Source organism: Coptis chinensis, chromosome 8 (genome assembly GCF_015680905.1).
Source record: "Coptis chinensis isolate HL-2020 chromosome 8, ASM1568090v1, whole genome shotgun sequence".
NCBI lineage: Eukaryota > Viridiplantae > Streptophyta > Magnoliopsida > Ranunculales > Ranunculaceae > Coptis > Coptis chinensis.
This window is the reverse complement of record NC_141463.1, coordinates 34,586,828-34,597,628: the sequence shown is the minus strand read 5'-3', so window position 1 is coordinate 34,597,628 and position 10,801 is coordinate 34,586,828.

Below are 10,801 nucleotides of genomic sequence, written 5' to 3'. Positions count from 1 at the left end.
TCTCTTAAATTGATATTATTAACCTTATTTTTGACAAGAATAAATCCTTATAAGGAAACAATATAACAATAACAAAATAGAAGGAATGAAATATATACGTACATATATGCACACGGGCTCGGGTTTTTCAGTAATTTTATATTCTAACTCGAGCCCAACCTGAAACTGAGTTGGGCTTTGAGTTTACAAGGCCAATCCCGGACCAACAAAAGTCGGGTTTTATCCCACTGAGCTTGGGCTAACCTGACCCAAGTTCCACCCCTAGTTGCATATCTCTATCCATGCTCTTGGGTGCCTCCACTAATTCTACACTGACACAAAAAAATGACACAGTGACGTGGAGGATGATACTTCTGATATAATCGACGATATTTCTGATATATCGACACACAAAACAAAATTTTGACTGGTCAACAAAAGGATATATATCCACCGATATATCGATATATATCTGATATATCTCGGTTTTTAGGGTACACAGTATATTGCTCGAATTTGATATTTTGGTCCTTGCCCCAAACTCCAAACTTAATAAAAAAAACAATATAACACAACACAAAGGCAGCATAAACTAAATTTAATAGTCAGTATAGTAGTACAACATCTTACTTTATTCAAAAAAAAAATATATAGATCAATTTGACATGTATTTAGAGTTTAATTAGATTTAGAAGTCTAGGTTAGATTTAGAAGTCTAGTTTCATTCCTTATTAATCAAGTATGGCTTGGATAACTATATATATAAAGAGTTCATTGTAGGATATTTCATTCAACACAAGAGCTTCTAGCTCAATTGGTTGTGTACCTCTCTCCTCATGGGAGATCGAGGTTGCAAGTTCGAATCCCACCAAATGTTGGTTGGGATTTCTTTCTTGTGCAATTATGTGATGGGCCTTTGGGTTAGGTGAGCCTTCGAACTAGAGACTGGGTGCTGCTACGATGGGTGGACCAAGAAGCGAAAGCAAGTCTTCATGGACAAAGTAGAGGCGGTTGGGTCTACTCAAAATGGCGAATTGGCGAGAGCCTTCGGGCAAGGTTCCCTTCGGGGTTGATGAGTCTTCGGGCAACGTAAACCCTCGGAGTTAGGGTCCTTCAATGTAACCAGTGTGGGTCTGCCTTAACCCTACAAATATTTCAAACAAAAAATTATCAAATTATCAAATCTTCAAAACCTATTATAACTATATACTTTTCTCCCTCGATTTCTACAACTCTTTTATTCAATTTTGTGTGTGTAAGAGGCAAGATGGTCAATTGATGGGAATGGTATATAAAAGATTCAAGGCTGGAAGTGCTCTTGAGGCAGAGTGCATTGGTGCAGAGATTGCAGCTGGACTATACAAGGACCTAAAGATTCAACACATGCTGATTTTGGGAGACAACAAATACTTGATGCAGAAGCTAAGAGAGGAAGGAGTTGGAGCGGGATGGTAGTTTATAGAAATGATCATTAGGAGCTTTAAATTGTTTAAGACTGCTTCTGTAAACTCTAGTAACTGTATTTTTCTTTTATGTTGGATTAGGAAATGTGGTAATTTATGAGCTCATCAGTTGTGTACAAATTTTGGATTATGTAAATGGGATCTAAAGCATGTCGGTATTGGTCCTCTAGCTGTGTGGATCTATGAAGTCGTAAATCCTTTAAGAGCAATTAAATACAGGGACCAAAATAACGAATTCGAGCAATATATTGTGTACTCCAAAAACCGAGATATATCGGATATATTGATATATTAGTGGATATATATTCTTCTGTTGACCGGCCAAAATTTTGTTTTCTATGTCACAGTTAAGTTCCATATCCTGTGAGAATCTAGCCAAAAGCTTCATCTAAATGATTATTGAGTGATGACACAAGGATGTCCCGATATAAAGATAACATGTCCACTTGCTTGATCACCATGCCATATCCTAGGAGAGAATTTAGGCCCTTTTTGGATCGATATAGCCAAATAAACGTTAAAAACCCAAAAAGATAATTTTTTCCTCTAGTTACCTCGGCCCCCTTGAGCTTTCACCAAGTTCTAAAAGCCTTTTTATTTCTTCGCCATCAATCCCTGAACCGTTACTACACACATAATAAAAAGCTTACCCAGTTGACGAGTTGAGAATTGGATGAATTGTGAAAAGAGAAGAGAAGGCCTTGTACAAAAATAGAATAGTTAGAAGCTTCAAAAGAAAGAAAAAGAAAGAAAAGATTCAAAAATCGAAATCTCCCAAAAGTTCGAAATCAATCAAAAGAAGTCGAATTTTAAAAAAACAAAAGAAAAGTTAGAACTCCCAAAAATCAAAATCATATGGAGTCACAAAGCCAAAGGGCTAAAGAATGAATCACAATTTTGGAAGCAAAGAACCAAACGATGTTCTTCTCTAGTTACAAATATCCTGAAGACCCAATTTCTCAACTTATCAGAGTTTGTTTTCCCTTCCCTTTATTTCTAAACCACTACCTTAGCCCCGTAATTCCTATTAAAAAACCTCTAGCTCAACTAGGAATAGGATGGTGTGATAGTAAGTGGATATTGTGATCAATCGACCCCGATTTCTTTGGACGTCATTCGAGTATGTGAGGAATATAAATGCGCTCTGCACTTGAGAAAATGAAACTTGAGTGAATCTATCAGAGAGTTGTGATTGTAACACCCCTGTGAAAACCCAACTTAAGGCCGCTCTCTAAAAGTTTCAGAAACGACTCTGCTTTTGCATTTCACCGCTCATGTTTTGCACGCTTATATTTAAATGATTAAATTATTGTATATATATTATTCTGAGTTCAAAGGAGCTTTTCTTTATTCCCCAGCTAATGAGATGTATAAACCTCTGAGAATAAATAAGGAAATGAGACCCTTTGTACTAAATAGAGGAAGTTTGTGAGTACCTTCTCTAGAAAACTCTCACAAGGTTTAAGCTCGTCCACTAGGAAAGTCCTACTGGTTTAAGGCCTTGTTGCATATGGTCAATGCAATTGCACTCCGCGAAACGAGACTAGTATAATAAATCACACATTTGTGGTCTTATTTTTTTTTCTCTTCTTTGCTTGAGGACAAGCAAAATGCTATTTGGTGGTAGTTGAACATTCCCCAAATGTGCGTTTTATTACGTTTACAATACTTCAATTATGCCCTTCTTATGTTTAATGAACAGACAACTTATAGCTTTTGCAACCATTTGCAAAATACAGTCCATTAAGGACACATATTCTTAATGCGTGCATTTTAGCGCAAAAATGATTCCTATTGATGCTACTTGGGAAGATTCCAACTTAGGAGCAAAAGTGTTGGAAAGTCAAAGTCAAAGACTCAAGGACTCAAAGCTGAAAGCTATGGAATCAGGGACTTAAAGCCAAAATCAAGAATTTAATTGTATGAGCTTAGGTCAAAAGCCCACAAGGTTGTTTCTAGAAGGAAGGGCAAAGATATAATTGGTGTCCTATATAAACCAAAGTTGTAGAGAAAGAACATTACCATAGAGCTAATCTTTGGTCATTAGGAGTAGATTAAATGTTTTAATTTAATAGTGTAATTTGTTATTTCCTTGTTTTCCATTTTTATGTTATTCAAGATTTAGTGTTAAACCAAGTTCTTAATCTTTTCAATACAAGTTTTCATTACTTATCTCTAAGTTGATTCAATCCCACACCCTAGTATGGTTTAGGTTTCCAGGACTTGGACAAGAATTCTGGGAACTAGAAGTACTTATGTCCATTGCAAGAGGGGTTGGGTATCCGATGCAAATCGATGAGAAGACGCTGAGCTGAGAGTACGGATATTATGCGAAAATACTGGTAGATGTGGACCTTTCAGAACCCATCCCTGACCAGATTTATGTGCAAACAAAGTCGGTGAAGTTTTGGCAGGTGGTGGAGATCGGGAAGTTACCAAAGATGTGTACTCATTGCAAAATCGTTGGGCATCTGGTTACTAAATGTAGGAAATTAAAAGGGGATATGCAAAATTCTCGAGGGAAAGAGAATAAAGGCAAAGATGTTGTGATTGACCTTACCCCTGATGCCGAGTTTCGCGGAGGGAAGTCGAGAAGAAGGAAACAAAGTCGAAAAAACAGCCACAATCTGAACCTAGTAAACAAGGTGAGACAGCTTGGAGACCAAAATCTTATGAGCATACGGTGGAAACACAAACTCAGAATAGGTTTGAAAACCTAGAGATTGAGGAACTACAACCCATAGAGGAGCAGGAGCTAGCTGCTGAACAAGGCGATGACGTAAATGGGGGAACAAGCAAAGATAGAGATGCATCTCAGGAAGCAGACCAAGAGCAGAGTACACATACTCCGCAATAGCAGCAAAATGCAGAGCCAGTCAGGGAAAACAAGGTGACTGACAGTGCTGGAACTGTGGGGACTGAGCACGAGCATATTTCCAACTCAGCAGGCAGCAGTGATGCATCACTGTCTAGAATCCATGAAGTGTACGCTGCAAAAACTTTGGTCGAGACTGAAGCGAAGAAAGTCTTACAAATGATCGTCCGCAAACAACATTATGGAGTGGATGAAAAAGAACCTCCTGACCCAAAAACACCTACTTCCAGATGGGGAGACATGGCGGAGGATGATGTAGAAGAGGAACATGATCCTACTGTGGGCTTGATGGGCTTGATGGTGAATGACACACAAGAATCCGATCTAATCTGCAGGAGTCGGAACAGACCACAGTGGCAGAAGCAACAAACATATCCCCCAGCTACCAGGTCCAGATCTCGATCTCGGACTGGGCAAAAGGGATAATTAAAGGTGGTTTACACCTTCCTTCACAATAAAACAACCTCGATCTCAATGAGGTGCATATTTTGGAACATCAGAGGAATTGCGAACGACAAGTCGCAAAATAGGCTTTCGAAGCTCATCAATAAATGGGATCCTGACATAGTAGGTATTGCCGAGCCCATGATCAGTCCTGATGATTTCTCAAAGGTCTATCTCTAATCTCTGGGAATGAGTTCTTGCTTTTTCTTCAATAATAGTCCGAATAGAGTGCCTAACATTTTGCTCTTCTGGAAGACAACAGTGGCTACTCCGAACATGTTATGTTGCTCCAATTAACAGATAACAGTGGAGGTAGATGGAGTGCTTTTGTCCATTATCCATGCTCATTGCAATTATGTGAATCGGAGGCAACTATGGATGGATCTTCATCAGTTAAGCCTCATGAACCTTCCATGGTTAATTCTTGGGGATTTTAATACTTATCTGAGTTACTCAGACAAACAGGGAGGCCATCGACCATCTACAGCAGCGATGTCTGATTTTAGAGACTTTGTTGGTTCCAATCACTTGATGGAAGCTCCTTGTATTGGGTTTCACTTCTCCTGGTGGAACAAGCAAGTTGGGCGACTTAAGATTCTGGGTAAACTGGACAGGATGTTCTTTAATATTCTATGGAGCTCCAAATACCTGGGATGGAATTATAAGGTATGCAATAGGCTATGCTCGGACCATTCTCCTATAGTGGGGCAAAGTGTGGATATCCCTCGACCAAAAAATGTTCCCTTCAAATTCTTCAACATGTGTTGTTCCCACCCATCTTTCAGAGATACGGTTAAAGCTAATTGGGATGTTCCTTTGGCAGGCCACTCCATATATATCCTGACACAAAAACTAAAGCGGCTGAAAAGTGCTTTGAAAGTTTGGAACAGGGAGATTTTCGGTAACATCAAATTTCAAGTGGAAGAAGAATCCAAAAGTTTAGAGCTGATGCAAAAACATTTTGATCAAGGGAACACGGATGAGGAATTCACTATGCAAATGATGAATCAAGAGAACAAGATTGAGCAATTGCTAGAACAAGAACAGATGTTCGGAGGCGTAAAGCGAGGAGCGGTGGGATAATGATAATGATCGAAGCACCAAGTTCTTCCACCTTGATAATGGGCGAATAGCAATAGAAGCAAATCTCTTATCTTGGAACTGAAAAACAATGAGGGGCACACAATCGGACTTTCGGGGAGGAGATTGGAGAGTTCGTGGTTAAACACTATAAGGAGAAATTCAAAAATCGAGCATGAGATTATTTGGAGGCTAATTCAAAATATGCCTCAGGCAGTTTCAGATGAAGATAATGCAAAGATATCTTCCATCCCATCAGCACAAGAAGTGAGGGCAGCGGTTTTTCATCTTAAAGCGGATGACTCCCGGGCCACGATGGTTTTACGGGCTTTTTCTTTCAACAATGTTGGGACATTGTGGAAGATGATTTGGTCAGAGCTATAAGATATTTCTTCATCAAATCTCGGCTGCCTATGGGTGTTAACAGGAACTTCATTGTGTTGATCCCTAAGGAAAAGAACGCCAATCAGTTAGCAAATTGAGGGCCTATTTGTCTCTCAATTTTGTGTTCAAGATCATCACCAAGATTCTTGCCATAAGATTGAGCCCAATTGCTGAAAGGATCATTAGCAAGGAGCAATATGGTTTCATACCAAACAGAAATTCTCAGCAAGCCATCGGGTTAGCCTCCGAGTTAATCAATGAGCTGTAAACACCTCGGCATGGAGGAAGTTTAGCAATCAAGCTCGACATTTCTCAAGCTTTTGATACAATGGATTGGGAATTTTTGTGGGCAGTCCTGCGGCATGTGGGATTCTGTGACATTTGGATTCAATGGCTACAAGGAGCCTTCTCTAGCAACTCAATGTCTATAATGATCAATGGTGGACCAAAAGGTAATTTTTAGGTGGGGAGAGGGCTGAAAGCAGGGGATCCTCTCTCCCAATGCTTTTGCATTAGCGGAGGATCTGTCTAAGCAGAGACATCGACAAGCTTGTCCACGAAGAAGATTCGGCAAATGGTGGTTAATGGTAAATATTGCAGTCCATCACACCTAATGTTTGCGAGATGATATTTTCTTGTTCAAGATAATGCTAACATGAGATGCATCGAATGCATTGTCAAGATTCTTAACAGATATCAAGACTTCGTCGGGACAAATCATTAACAAGGACAAATGCAAGATTTTTTCTCAGCCCAATGACAACAGACGGAGGCGAGTATCTGAGGAGACTCACGAAAATCAAGGAAGGTACCTTTGCACGAAAAGTACCTTGGGGTACCTTTAGTCATGGGGAGAGTAACGAAAGTAGCACTTGCTCCTTTGGTGGATAAGATCAGAAGCAAAGCTTCGGGATGGGCCGGGAAATTACTATCTTTCCAAGGACGGGTAGTTCTTGCACGACACGTTCTAAACAGCATCCCAGTGCATAATATGGCTATCTACAAGTGGCCGAGATCAGTGATAAAGGAATGTGAAGCTATTATCCGAAATTTCATTTGGAGCGGAAACCCGGCAGAACGGAAATCTATCACGGTATCATGGGAGAAAGCTTGCAAGCCTACAGAGGAAGGGGGACTGGGGTTAAGGAGATTACACGATATCAATCTCTCAATGCTTATGAAACAAGCGTGGAGTCTTCTAACAGAGGATATTGATTGGGCGTCATACATGAAAGGTAAATATACCAATCGAACAGGGGGATGGTCAAACTACAAAACCTCCACTGTTTGGAAATGTATCAAATGGGCACTTAGTGAGATGAAGCATCTTCATGGCTGGATGGTGGGCAATGGAAACTCTATCAATCTTTGGAGAGAGAATTGGTTGTTGAATAAACCGCTCTGCGATTTCTTTCAGGAAGAGAGCAAAGAGATTGTCAAATTTCAGTCAAAGCTCAGTGAGTGTATTCTGGGAGATACTTGGAATTTTTCGGTAAACATGTCTCTCAGTATTTGCAGCAAGCAAATGGGCATAGAACTGGGCACTCTCTACAGCAGCCCTAATAGTGCAAGAGAGGATACAAGGGTATGGTTAGGCAATTCTAATGGGAAATTCACAGTTTCGGAAGTGCATGAAAACATCCGAAAGAAATCAGCCAAACCAGCATGGTGTAAATTCATATGGAACTCAAAGGTTCTATCGAAAACTCAAGGAATTGCTTAGAAGCGATGATGGCAACAAGAACGACGATCGACTCTCAAAGGCGGAAAATGCATCTGGCCTCTAGATGCTGCATCTGTCTCACTCAGTAAGAAACTCTGGAGCATATACTCTTTCAATGTAATCTGGCCAAAACAGTATGGAACTATGCTCGAGACATTTTCAGCACTTACAAGAACCCGGAATCATTTCAGGATGTGCATCAGCAAGGTAAGCATTACAGCTCCCTCATTCTTGACATGTGGAAAGCTTGTTCTATCACTATGATGGTGAGTCTTTGGAAGAACCGGAATAGAGTGCTCTACGACAATAAAGACTCAAAAGCTTATCACATATTTGTTTTTTAGCTAGACGAGCAATCATTCGAGCTCACCACAGATCTGCAGGGCATATGGAGAACTCGGTTCATGACTTAAAGATTCTTAGAGTCTTCAATCTTCATCACAAGCTGAGAAGAGCACCGAAAATCATTGAATGCTTCTGGACTCTTCCTCCACCTGGAATAATAAAGGTAAATACTGATGGGTGCTCGAGAGGGAATCCTGGGAGATCAGGTTGGGGAATAGTTATGAGAAACTATAAGGGTGAATTTTTAGGTGCGGTGGCCGGGAGGTCCGGGGTCAATACTAATTACATGGCGGAAACGATTGGCTATTGTGGAAGCTGTACACAAGGCGCTGGAAATGGGATGGAAGTATATATGGGTGGAGAGTGATTCGAAATCGGTAGTCCAAGTTTTTCAGGAGAATAAATTACATTGGAGAGTCCGGGAAAGGTGGAAAACTATGAAGGAGCAGGCAGAATGGATCAATGTCACAGTCACTTGGAGAGAGACCAACCTTGGTGCCGATAGCTGTTCTAAGCATGGGGCTAACTTGGTTCAAGGTGAAAGGAAATGGTGGGATAGTAGACCACTCTTCATGAAGAATCTAGAGAATCACTACACCACTTATTTCCGTTTTGTCCACTAGAGCATTGATGTTTTTAGGAAAGATACATATATGATGTAGCCTCCTGTAAGCAGTTCTTAATATGTAACTGTCACTTTTGTAATCTTTATTCTTTATTAATCAATTACCTTTAGCAAAAAAAAAAAAAAAAAAAAAAATGATTCAATCCCATAAATACAAGTCATACTCATTTGACAAGTTCAAATGAGTATAACTTTGTGAGCAAGATAATCATCTAATCTATTTTCATACATGTTTCTCTATTAAATCCATAAGTATGTTTAAGATTTCAACAAGTCTAGATAATGAACTAGTGTTTCCACCATTAAACCTTAAAAACAAGAGTAAGAGAGACTAGAAAATAGTAGAGAGAGATTTTTCCAACCATCCAACCATTCCTCCAACCTAAAAATTTAAGATGAACAACAACAAAACCCACACCACTATTCTAACCTCTTCACCTGTTTAAGGGAACAATTGGGCGCGAAACTAGGATGACTCTACTACACGTCTCAGAAGAGTAGGCAATCACTTCACCAAGTGGTGTGCTACCAAGAATCTCACTCACGATGAATCTGGGGGAGGGGAGTGAAGAAGGTAGTTGGTCCACCAGAATCTGGTAACTGATTACTCTAAATCTTCGTAGCTATATTTTTGTCCTTTTCTGGAGGAGCGTGACTACTTTGGCCTCTAGTTGATTGATTTTAATTCATTTTGTTTTTTAGTCTAGGGATTCAAGAATCAAACAACTTCCAATTTACCTATATTGGGGAATGACTTCCCAATGGTTGTTATGTGGCTCGGGTTAAGTCTTATGCGTGAATGTAAATTGCAGTGCGGAAATTAAATTTCAAATAATCACGTAAGCATGCTTGAACACACAAGGTATCCTCATACTTGGGCTTCGAGGAGGTTTAGAATTTACCTCTCAAGCAGTGCTTACACGCTGCTTGAGGAGAAGACGAAGTCGGTTGGCGCATGATTTGAGAATCAGGCCCAATCTTTCAAGCTTTACCCTGTTTTAAGTTACAATAAAGGTCCACTTAAAAACCCAACTTGTGTTTTTGATAATTAAACAAATTTAGCCTTCAAGGGCCCAAAACTTAAAACTAAATTAATACTATACTAATATAATATCTTAACTAGTTAAGATTGATTATCTAAATTAACTAGAGTTAATTAGACTTAGAGTGTTGATTACCAAGTTGATTCAAAGTGTGTGAGCTATGATTCACAACTTGCCTCACACACTTGAACTTTCCAAGACAATGAAAACTCTAATCCTTTGGTAAGTATATAACTTCAACTAAGTTCAACTCATGTTCATCCACAAAAATCAATTAAAAACCATTTTTCCTAATTTTTTTTTGTTTTTCTTTTTATCTCTAACTATTACAAACAAGTTATACTGGTTTATCTTACTTTATTACAAAATCTAGGCTCGGAGTTCAAATCAACATAAAAAAAAATCTGGATCTGGAAAAAATTGGACCACGGCGTGCTTAGGTGGACTGGTGGTCGCGCACAATACCTAGCGCGATCTCCTGCCGGCTCCGGCCAAGTTGCGTCGTCTTCCATCGATAAGTTCAGCTCCTCTCCATATTTTGATTTCTAAACCTGGTATTTGCAAAAAGTAAGTCAGTAGAGAAAAATAACGAAGTAAATCAACAAAAATAAAAAACAAGAAGTGAAAAGGATGAGAAGGATGCTTCCCTTCTTAGATGCTCAACCAAGCATTCTTGCTCCTTCAATCCATGACGGCAGTTCCATTTGATGTTGATGTAGAGTGATGAGTCTTCAAAACATTAATAGTGAGGTTCATCCTAGATTGTTTGGGCTTGAATGATGGGAGTTTGAAGAAAGGAAGGTAGAGTTCTTATCTTAGGACTTGTGTTTTTATCTAAGT